Source organism: Lepisosteus platostomus, chromosome 15, assembly GCF_059453375.1.
Source record: "Lepisosteus platostomus isolate fLepPlt1 chromosome 15, fLepPlt1.hap1, whole genome shotgun sequence".
In the NCBI taxonomy this organism is placed as follows: Eukaryota; Metazoa; Chordata; class Actinopteri; order Semionotiformes; family Lepisosteidae; genus Lepisosteus; species Lepisosteus platostomus.
In genome coordinates this window covers 2,043,985-2,054,719 of record NC_142625.1, presented here as the reverse complement: position 1 = coordinate 2,054,719, position 10,735 = coordinate 2,043,985, and the positions used below count along the sequence as shown (strand labels likewise).

At 43.1% G+C, this 10,735-nt stretch overlaps 1 pseudogene; it reads right to left on the bottom strand.

The window, feature by feature from the left end:
• Window positions 1-466: 466 nt before the first annotated feature.
• On the bottom strand, window positions 467-645 carry LOC148647629 (U2 spliceosomal RNA; annotated as a pseudogene).
• Between the last annotated feature and the right edge of the window lie 10,090 nt (window positions 646-10,735).

Genomic DNA, 10,735 nt, shown 5'->3' with positions numbered 1-10,735 from the left:
CACACACACACACACACACACACACACACACACACACACGCGCGCCTGCCTGCCGTAAAAAAAGGAAGAAAAGGTGTATATACTAAGTTTTTTGGAGGGAAAACGCCCGGCTGTCGAAAGGGGCCTGCCTGCGAGGACGGGGACACACACACACACACACACACACACACACACCTCTGCCTCCCTGGGAAAAGGCTGAAAACTTTTTTGAAAAAGTTTTTTGGAGGGAAAACGCACGGGAGCCGAAAAAGGGGCCGGCCTGCTTGCCGAGAGAGTCGAGACGCGGGAAAGTGCACAGAGGGAGCACGGGAACGGAGATGGGGAGGGGGAGAGAGAGACGGACACACGGAGACACACAGATGGATGAGAGACGAGACCGGAGAAGAAGGAGCTCCAGTCCACCTCGCTTGCTTGCTTGCTTGCTCGCTAGCTAGCTAGCTACGTCTGTATTTTCACCGCTGAGAGAAAGTGGTGCACCGCTCCCGGAGGCGCTGCAATACCTGGCCGATGCGTGGAGAGGACGGAGCAAGCTCCTGATCCAGCTCCCTGTTCCAAAAATCCGTTTAATATGTGGACCCCGGTGGGGGACGTATCAGATATTAAACTGATAAGAACAAATTTTTTTTTATTATATATAAAAATGAACCCCAAAAATCATGCACTCACTCCACCATCCAAACTAAACCACGAACACCACAAAACTAAATCCTTCCACCTTTCTTTAGCTGCCGCAAAACCCCACCTAATCACATCCCACCTGATCCGTCTCCCTATGTCTGCTTTCACCCTGGCAAACACTAAAAGCTGAGACCTCCACTCCATGTTTAATCAAATCATCACGAGCCTCCCACACATACAGTTTCACCAGCCTTACTATTAGCCAGGCAAGGAACTTATCATCCCACTTCCCCACCCTTGGTATGCCCCTCATAAGTAAATTAAAGGACAGCACAACCCCCAGGCCAACCCGTGCCATTGCACTCCCACATTGTTCCCACACTGCCTGAACAAACCCACACTCCCAAAATACGTGTCGGACTGTTTCTTCCTGGGAACATCCCGTTCTCGGGCACTGACTCTTCTTCGACAGCCCCCTAGCATACATGACTGATCTTACAGAGAGTCTCTCCCACACACACAGCCAGTTAAGATCTTTCAGCTTATTGTCCAACCCCCCGGGTTGTGTCTGCAGCCATACTTCGTTGGACACACCCAAAATTGCTGCGGTCTCCATCTTCATCACCAGTTCGTACAGTGACCTGTGATTTAAGGACGTCGTACCTTGACGGGCCTCCGGGTGAGCCTTCAGCCATTGTGCCGCATGTCGATAGTGCAAAGGTAAGGATTCTGCCTTCGGAGTAGTATTCTTCCATCTCGCCAGGTGTCGCATTGTCGACAGAAACCACAATTGAACAAAATAGCAGCAGAGATGTGGTGGATCATTAGCCAGGAGTACACACAAATTTGACACAAAAACACAGTCCAACTTAGCCACGAAATTTGGAACTCCTCTGCCCCCCTCGGCGACTGGCCTGAACATATCCACTCTTTTTATCCTTTCGTATCCTTTCCCCCACATAAATCGAAAGATCATTCTCGTCACTTCCTTCCTTTTCCTCATTGGCAATGGTAGTTCTACTGCCAAATACAAAAGCAACGGCAAAATGTCAACTTTCAGAACCAGGATCTTACCTGTGTAGGTAAGCACTCGATGTTGCCACAACCCAATCTTGCGATTAACCTCCCGCAATCTTTCCTCCCAGTTCAGCTTAGCAGAATCTTTGTTGTGAAACAGGATTCCCAAGGTCTTCACTGGCCCAGACACCACAGTAAGACCCCTCGTCCGTTCCGGTCTGTACTTCCATACCCCAAATAGTTTAATGGTACTCTTAGCTTTATTCAATTGGGCTCCGGTCCCTGCTGAGAATTCGCCAACAATACTCAGAGCTCTTTCCAACCCTTCTTCAGAATCAAGAAACAAAGTGACGTCATCGGCATAACTTTAGCCTCTTTCCCGCCACTTCCAGGAACTGTTATCCCCCTCACTGTCGTGTCTTCTCTCAACTGGTCCAGAAGGAGCTCTAGATATACAACGTACAGGAGTGGGGACAAAGGACACCCCTGCCGCACTCCGCACTGCACAGGAATCCCCTCTCCCATCCACCCATTCACACACACTCTTGTCTCCACCCTTCTATACAAGGTATGAATCCAACCCACGAATGTTCTGCTAAGACCCTTTGCTTCCAGGAGTCGCCATAGGACATTGTGATTCACCCGGTCGAAAGCTTTGCACTGATCTAAACTCACCAACATAAGTGGTAGATTCCGTTCTTCGACCCAGGATATGATGTCCCTGGTTAGTTGCAAATTCCATCCAATATTTCGGCCTGCCACCCCACATGTCTGATCATCTTTCACTAGAAGTGGCATCACTTCCCTTGGTCGCCTACCCAGCACTCTGGCCAAGATCTTGTAATCTACACACAAGAGCTGGATAGGCCTCCAATTACTCAGATCAGCCTTATCGCCCTTCTTGAAAATTAAAGTTGTGACACCAATCTTCATGCTGGGTCCAAGCTCACCTTGGTCCAATACCTCCGAAAAAACCTGTAACAGAACCGGCTCCAGTTGCCTCCAAAATGTTCAATAAAATTCTGCCAGCAGGCCATCAATACCCGGTGCCGCTCCCTTCCTTAACCCGAGCATTGCAGATCTAATTTCCGCCGCCGTCACTGTTCCCTCCAATTCTGTACTGCCCACAGACGCTTTTTGCACTCTAGACAGCATTCTGTCCTGGGTATCGAGATCAGCCGCTTTTTCTGAAAAGAGAGATGAATAAAATTCTGTAGCCCTTCTCACCATCCTTGGGGGGTCGGTGACCATACTCCCGTCTTCCATTCTGATGCCTGTAAAAGAGCTTCTTTCCTGTTGGTTCCTCATGGCCCTAAAAAACTGAGGCGTACAACGCTCATCACTCTCCAAGATGGCTCCCTTAAGTTTAAAGAAAGAATTCCTCCCCCATCTTTACCATTTCTCCTTGAGCATTGCTTTAATTTGAGCTGCTCTGTCCCCGTTGAAAGGGCCCCCTTGATTGGACACTATATACAGATGCAGCCATTCAAAACGAGCGGGCGATACCGCATTATTTTGCGGTGCGCTTTAAGCAGTCTACCGCGAGTTACCGTAAATTCTCCTATAATACCGCAAGTAAAATAATAGTATCCGGAATTTCCGCAAGGTGGAGCTAATAAAGCTCAACCTCTCATGTTTGTGCTGTCGCCATCAAAGTCTTTAACGAAGATATTACTAATAGGATTAATAATGAATGACCTTGGACAAGCTGTAAACTCAAAGTCTGGTCCACTGGTCCACATTCTTTTTTTCATTGACCGTCTTTGTAAAAGAAACACCACAGCATTTCGCAATCACGCATTTGTTTCCAATCATGCAAAGTACAGTAATTTGAGAATCGATTCACCATGCCTTTCACATGCTCATAAAATAGATTGATTTAGGAACATAAACATATTACCGTATGCAAACTGTACTGTATACAGTATGTATATGTATATTTAATGTCTTAACTGTGCCCGTTTAAGTATTGAATATTTATATGGAATTTTACCACTGAAGGGAAATCTTAATACCTGAGCATAAAATGAATAGGAACATACTGTAACGCGTGTGAAGGCCATAAACGATATTAATTTTGGAACTTAAACATACAGTATATGGCTGGTCTCAGTACTTTAAAGAAAACATACACACCAGTATCCCATTTCTCCCTAAACATTTTAAGCATCGAAGTCTTTAACTAACGTGATACCGGAGTCAACAAGCATACTTTTAGAATTTGATTAAACGGGAATATAATATGGAATCGCGTATCTAAAGAAATTAATAACGATATTATATTCATGTACCGCAACAGAAGAATAGTACACGCTGTACATTGTTGATAATGTTTCTGTAGTGTTTTTTCAGCACTCTCCATGTGACCTTGCTGGTGGCACTGTGGGTTAGGTTCCTGACCCCCATGTCACATGGTCTGTGATCGAATCCTGCTAGAGCCGTGACTTTTTTTTTAACAAACATTTCTTTGAAAAAATGAAACGTTTCCCTGAGTCAGAGATTAAATAAAACCTCACTCGCACCAAACAAATTTATATTTCTAAATATCACAACATGATCGAATTTAAGTCATTTTAATAACAATGAATAGTCACCTAGGCGTTACAATATAAACATTTATATTGATTTAAATAACGTTTTGATTTAAATCGCAAATGCGGGTTTAAATATGTGTTTTTTGATTCACAATCAGACAAATGCAACATAAATTGATATCTTTGTCTTCTAAGTATCTTAATAAACTTTCAGCATAGCTTTCTCCCCGTTTAGATTTATTTTGGGATCAAACGTGGAAAGATTAGATTGTAATCGTTTTTATTTTTTAAATACATTTTAGAAAAGTGTAATCTATACTAAAAAGCTGTACACCACCTGCTATAAAGATACATATTGTAATACTTTCGGGTTCGGATAGGACAGACACAAGAACTCAGACTTGCGGAGTTAAAGCAAGTTAAAGCCTTGATTTTATATATCACCTTTAAAAGTGGCATCTCAAAGCAAAGTAAATACCCAACACTGATTGTACCCATCTGTCATGCTAATAAAGCAGCTTGAATTGAATTGAGAGAGGGGGGGGGGGTATATTTGCTTTGTGTATAAAGTACATTGTGAATGTTTTCACAGCCTTCACTTTGTCGTTTTTATGCCATTTTTTGACCACGCACGAATATTCCTATGTCCGTATCTTCGCAAGGGAATCAGTGCGAATTTTAATACTAATTAAATGACCGTGGGCACTTTCCACCCCCTCTACATTCTCAGAGTAGAACAGACTAACCTTCTAATGAAAGACGGTCCACCCCCCACGGACAGGAATAGTGCCCACCGGCACTTAAATTTGATATGGTCAGTAACAGTAAACAGTAACATGGTCAGAAGGAGCACGTACAAACGTTTCCGAAATAACCACATGCAAGACTCTGATGCTTAAAATGTTTAGGGAGAAAGTGGAATACTGGTGTGTATTTTCTTTAAACTACCAATACCAGCCATATACAGTCTGTAACATAGGGATTTCTATATGTCTTTATTTAGTGGTTACATTAGTGACAAAGGCTAAACTTTTAGCTTCAGTAACGTGTACATATCTCCCCTTTTTATAAAACGACATGGTTGAAAACTGTTCCAGAGCCACTGTTGTTTCATCAGTGAAAAGTACATCATGAAATGCCTCTCCCTGTTCAATCCACTGGAAAAAAGAAAAGGAGCATAAAGCTTCTGATGGTCATAAACGATATTCATTTAGGAGCAGCATCAGAGGTATGTTTTTAACTGCACTGCATTGGAGAGAATACCATAGTGTGTTTTTTTTTTTTACTCCCTGGCGGAAACTAGCTTCCAGAAGAATCAGTATGGCTCAGAGATTAAATAAAACTTCACTCGCACCAAACAAATGTATATTTCTAAATATCACAACATGATCGAATTTAAGTCATTTTAATAACAATGAATAGTCACCTATGCGTTACAATATAAACATTTATATTGATTTAAATTGCGTTTAAATCACCTTTATTTAAAACCCATAAATAAAGCTGATACTGTTTAGACTTTTAATTATTTAAAACTGTATTAAAGCAGCACGATACACAATGCAACGTAAATCGCTATCTTTGTCTTCTGTGTAATAATGTTCACCTCTCTGTCCAGCAAATTTACAATAGTAATAATAATGAACTTTATTGTATATGGCGCCTTTAAAGGTGGCTCCTCAAAGCGCTTTACAGGTTAAAAACAATACTGTTAGGCTGGGAAAACGATTTTTTTTTTAAGAAATACAAAATTAGATATAATGATATGTTCCGGCTTAGACATTAACGAAGAGCATAACGCGTGTACTGTATACACTGCAAGTACAACCCCCCTCTCTGCAGGAGTGCTGGCTGTGACGAATTGAACCGGTTTCACGGGTATTTTCAAAGTAGGAGGCGAGATTTCGAGCGAAAGACACCTCCCCCCCCCTCAAAAACCCAGTAAGTACAGTACTTACTAGTTAAAGGCTAGGCTCCTCAATGAAATCGCTTTTACATGCTAATGCGTTGGTGTAACAGTCCGGGCATGGCAAGCTTCTAATTTCAACCCGACTACGGCGAAAGGAACCCTTCTTTCATTAGAAGACAATGAACATATTTTAGCCCTGAATGAATTAATAGCAAACATGGTTTACATAAAAGACATTTTTCCAAGAAAGTTTAGCCTTTGTCACTAATGAAACCACTAAATAAAGACATAAATATAAAAATCTTAAGATTTTTAAAATACATGACTTTGCTAAAATTTATTTGAAATTAAAAACAATTACAACCGCCAGGGGAGAGAGAGAACAGGGGAGGGATGTTGGTTTTGCATAAGGGGCGGGGCTATGGAAATTAGGTATGTTTGGGAATGTGTAGTTACATGTTCTGGCTGTTTGTGAATTATCGTTGTTGAGTATGGAGTGTTGAGGTATTGATTTTGTGTAATGCTTTATGTTGAAAATTGAGGTGGATTTTGTTTATGATAAACAGGATAAACTGGGATGGGAGGAAGGTTTGGTTTTGCATAAGGGGCGGGATTATGATAATTGGAGGACTTTGCAAGAGTAAAATGGTTTGATTATTTGATTTTGTATTGTGGTTGTTATCTATGTTTTTGGTTGGTATTATGTTTATATGGTTGTTTTTGTTGGTTGGTTGTTATTATGGTTATTAATAATACGATCTATAGTTGAAATCTGAGCCTAAATAAAAAGAAAAAGCAAGTGATTAGGTTTATGAGCAATCTAATTACTTATTCGTTTAAAACGCTATATAAAATAAAGTTTATTATTAATTTGCTGGACAGAGCGGTGAACATTATTATGCATAAGACAAAGATAACGATCCTGATCAGTTTAGAAATCTGTGTACGCTGTAAGGTTTTTACTTCTTAAACTTTTAAAATACACGTTTTGAATAGAAAGAAATCCTCTTCCTGGTACAGTATGTATAGCAAACCAGCACGTCTTTTTTCTCCAATCAGAGGGGTGTCAGATGGTGTCAGCCAATCACCATTCTGAAGCCCTACCATAATCTCTGGTATGGGGAGACCCCAGAATTCTGTCCCATAGTTTAGACAGATGATAGATACTTTTATTGATCCTGTGAGGGAAATAAAGTAAATCATTTTCATTTTAGGAAATTATTAAACGCTCGGTTAAAAGCAAAGGAGATTGTCTGTTATAGTGGACATAAAAACAAGAGTTCGCTGGCATTATATCCTGGAAGACACAGACCGGCACCAGACCGGTAAAATGCCTGATGAACTAGGGATTGGACAGTTTCCAAGTGCTTGTACAATCGATGGAAATGTTCAAATAAATGTGCAAAAGAAATAAACAAAATAATCATTTATTTCTTTATCATATTGGGTAGCTAATGTCCTCTCTTTGCTAGTTAGTGGCTGTGTTTCTGCGTTGGGTAGCAACGGGTGACTGTTCTCAGGCGGAAGATGTAAACAGCTTAATGTTCGTGTTAAATAATTTTTTTAAATTAAAATTAATTCTATACAGCAATCGCATATTTGGGTACCGTTTCATAAAACTTTCATGCTTAAAATGTTTAGGGAGAAATGGAAGACTGGTGTGTATTTTTTCTTTAAACTACCAAGACCAGCCATACACAGTACAGTTTACATACATACAGTAATGTTTATGTTCCTAAATTAATATCGTTTATGACCTTCAGATGCGTTATGCTCCTCTTCTTTTTATGCTCAGCTACTAAAATTTCCCTTTAGTGGTAAAATCCATATAAATATTCAAAACTAAGCGGATTAAAATGTGCACAGTAAAGACATTAAATGATTAAATCTTTGCACTACCAACCAATGCACCACGAGTGCCCCTGTCGGTCATTTTGGCCAGCCAATCACTTACCGCGGTGCCCTGCGGTGGCTTGTGGGTAGGTTACTGTACCGCGGGTTTTTACCGCGCATTTTGAATGGCTGCATCTGTACAAGGTTTCAGGTTCTTCCTGCAGTCTCACACAATCTTTATGTTCCAAACGACGTTTGACCCTGCAATAGTTTTTAGAAACCACTGCAATCATTCGTTTACACGATTCCTACCAACAGGCAGCCAATGTGAAAAATCTCCTCCTCTCTTTATAATCCCGTAGGATGCTTTCAATTCGCCTCTGATATTTCTTCTCCCCTAAGATCGAACAATTCAATTTCCAATAGTTCACTGAAAAACAGGGGTCTTCATCACCAAAGGTGATGGAAAGCAGTAAATGGTCCGAAAACCACATAGGGACAACTTCCCTGGCAAGAACTTTCGCCCTAGTTGAAACAAAGATATAATCCAGCCTCCGAAAACTTCCTCTCCCATTACTCCAGGTGTAGTGTTGGACTTGGAGAAAACCGTCCAACAACTTAAAATTAGCAATCAAATCCTTAAGTGTGTGCACCACCTCACCCAAAGTGTCTCCCAAATCAATGTTAAAATCCCCACCAATGATTAGCTCTCTATTTCTGTATAATAAAGGCTCCAGATCCCTTAAAAAAACACCCTGCATCCGCCTATCTGCTGGAGCATAAACACCAATGATTCTTAATTTAATTCCCTTCCATATTCCGTCTATCATTAACAGACGTCCCGGAACCACAGAGTTTACCTCCTGACAGACTAAATCAGACCCATAACATAAAATGCCAACCCCTGAAGAGTTGATTCCTCCCACACTCCACCACGAGTATCCATGGGTCCACTCTTTTTTGAAAATTCCCACATCAGCGGAGTCTTTCAAGTGAACCTCCTGAAGGAAACATATGTCAAACCGTCTACGTCCCAGGTCTTCAAACACCGCAGCTCTTCTTTCCGGATTTCATAGCCCTCTCACATTAATGGTGATGACCGAGAAGTTCATGGTGGGTCCGGGGGGTTGTCACCCATCTCCTCATCCGAATTGGAGTCTGAGGGACTCAGAGCACCAATAAGGCTGTCCGAACTTCCGTCACCATAAGGACTCCGACCTTCCTCCATTTCTGTTGGGCTCTGTGCCCTTTCCTCTTGAAAAGGCGTCTGTGCTAGGCAATTTGCATAAGGACTTCCCTCCTCTGATACGGGTAACACCGATATCTGGCCATGAAGTTCTGTTGATCTCTCTCCCTGTCCGGGAGGCAGCGTGTTTGCAGAATCCTCCACTTCTTCCTGATCACTTGTATTCGAACCAGTGTTAACCATCCGATCCGTGATCTCCTCTTCTGATACTGCGCCCTGTTGTTTTCTCCCCTCCTTCTTTTTCTTCTTCCCTTCACTGGAGGTTCTTTTCCCCTCACCTGTCAGATGCCGTTTGTTTTTTCTTCCTTTTAACCACCGTAAAACCGTCTCTGTCCTGCACCTCCATCGCCTCCGATCTCGTAGACGGCCCTTCTCCGGCAGCATCCAGCCCCTCCAGCATGTCAGCCCAACTATTCCTGCTCTCCTCACCTTCTCTCGCAATCTCGCCCCCTGCCCTTTATCCTCCCGGCCTTCCTCCTCAGCTTGCGGCTCCTCTTCATCCTTCCTCTCTCTACCTTTCCCTTCTTCCGCAGGGGTTGGTGCGTCCTCTTCACTGTCCTCCCCAAACAACCTGATTTCCCCCCGGAGTGCTCTGCTGTAGTCCATATTCCTGCGATTACATTGATGGTACAGGTGTCCCTCTGCCCCACACAGAGAAAACTCTTTGATATTACAGTTCCGGGTAGAGTGATTACGGCTCTGGCATTTTGAGCATTCCGTTACCTCACAGTCAGCGTCCCGATGCCCAAAACCACGACATTTGCGGCAAAAAAGGGGTTGGTCTCGATAATAAAGATAGCCCCTACCTGATCCAATTGCAAAGGTTGCTGGGGGGTGCTTAAAGCCATCCGAACTTCTGCCATCCGCTTGCAGTTTGACCCGGTACTGCCTGTTCCCAGCCCAAACATTACGTCGATCCATTATTCTCCGCGGTTCTTCACACAACTCTACATATCTACTTAGGAAAGTTGTAACATCCGCATCCGAAATGAAAGGATCATGCATATGCAAAATTATCCACCGTTCATCATTAACCAGTCCCGTACATGTATAATCACTTAAGCCCTCTTTGTTCTCTGCGGCACGACACCTTTCCGTGACTTTCCTATGCAGGTTAACATCCTTCAGAGACAAATCAAAGTATCCTTGTGTTCTATTCCCTTGTAAACATAAGATCTCACATGCACTAAGCTTCAAGGTTTGAAACAAAACCGTTTCCTCAAACTGATCCCTTCCCTGCATTTCTGTTCCCGGCTTCCAATGGAACTGTATTGTCTGTCTTAAGCTAGGGGGACCCCCTCTCCTCCACTTTCCTCCAGGATCCGCAGCCATAGCGAAAAAGGTGTTTCGGCTGCCGAAGCAGCCTACTCACCAAGAGACATCCTCTGGTACGCCACGTACTGGGATCGCAGCCAAAAGGCCGAGAAGCGATGCCCCCAAAGGCGCGGACCGACGCGCGGGCATTCCGCTCGCGCACAGTGGCGTAGGCCGACTCCTCTGGAGCCCGGGACCCGCGCAGCTGCCGGCCTCCCTGCAGCCAGAGGCCTGCCGCCGGACTCTGCTCCCCCTCTCTCTTGC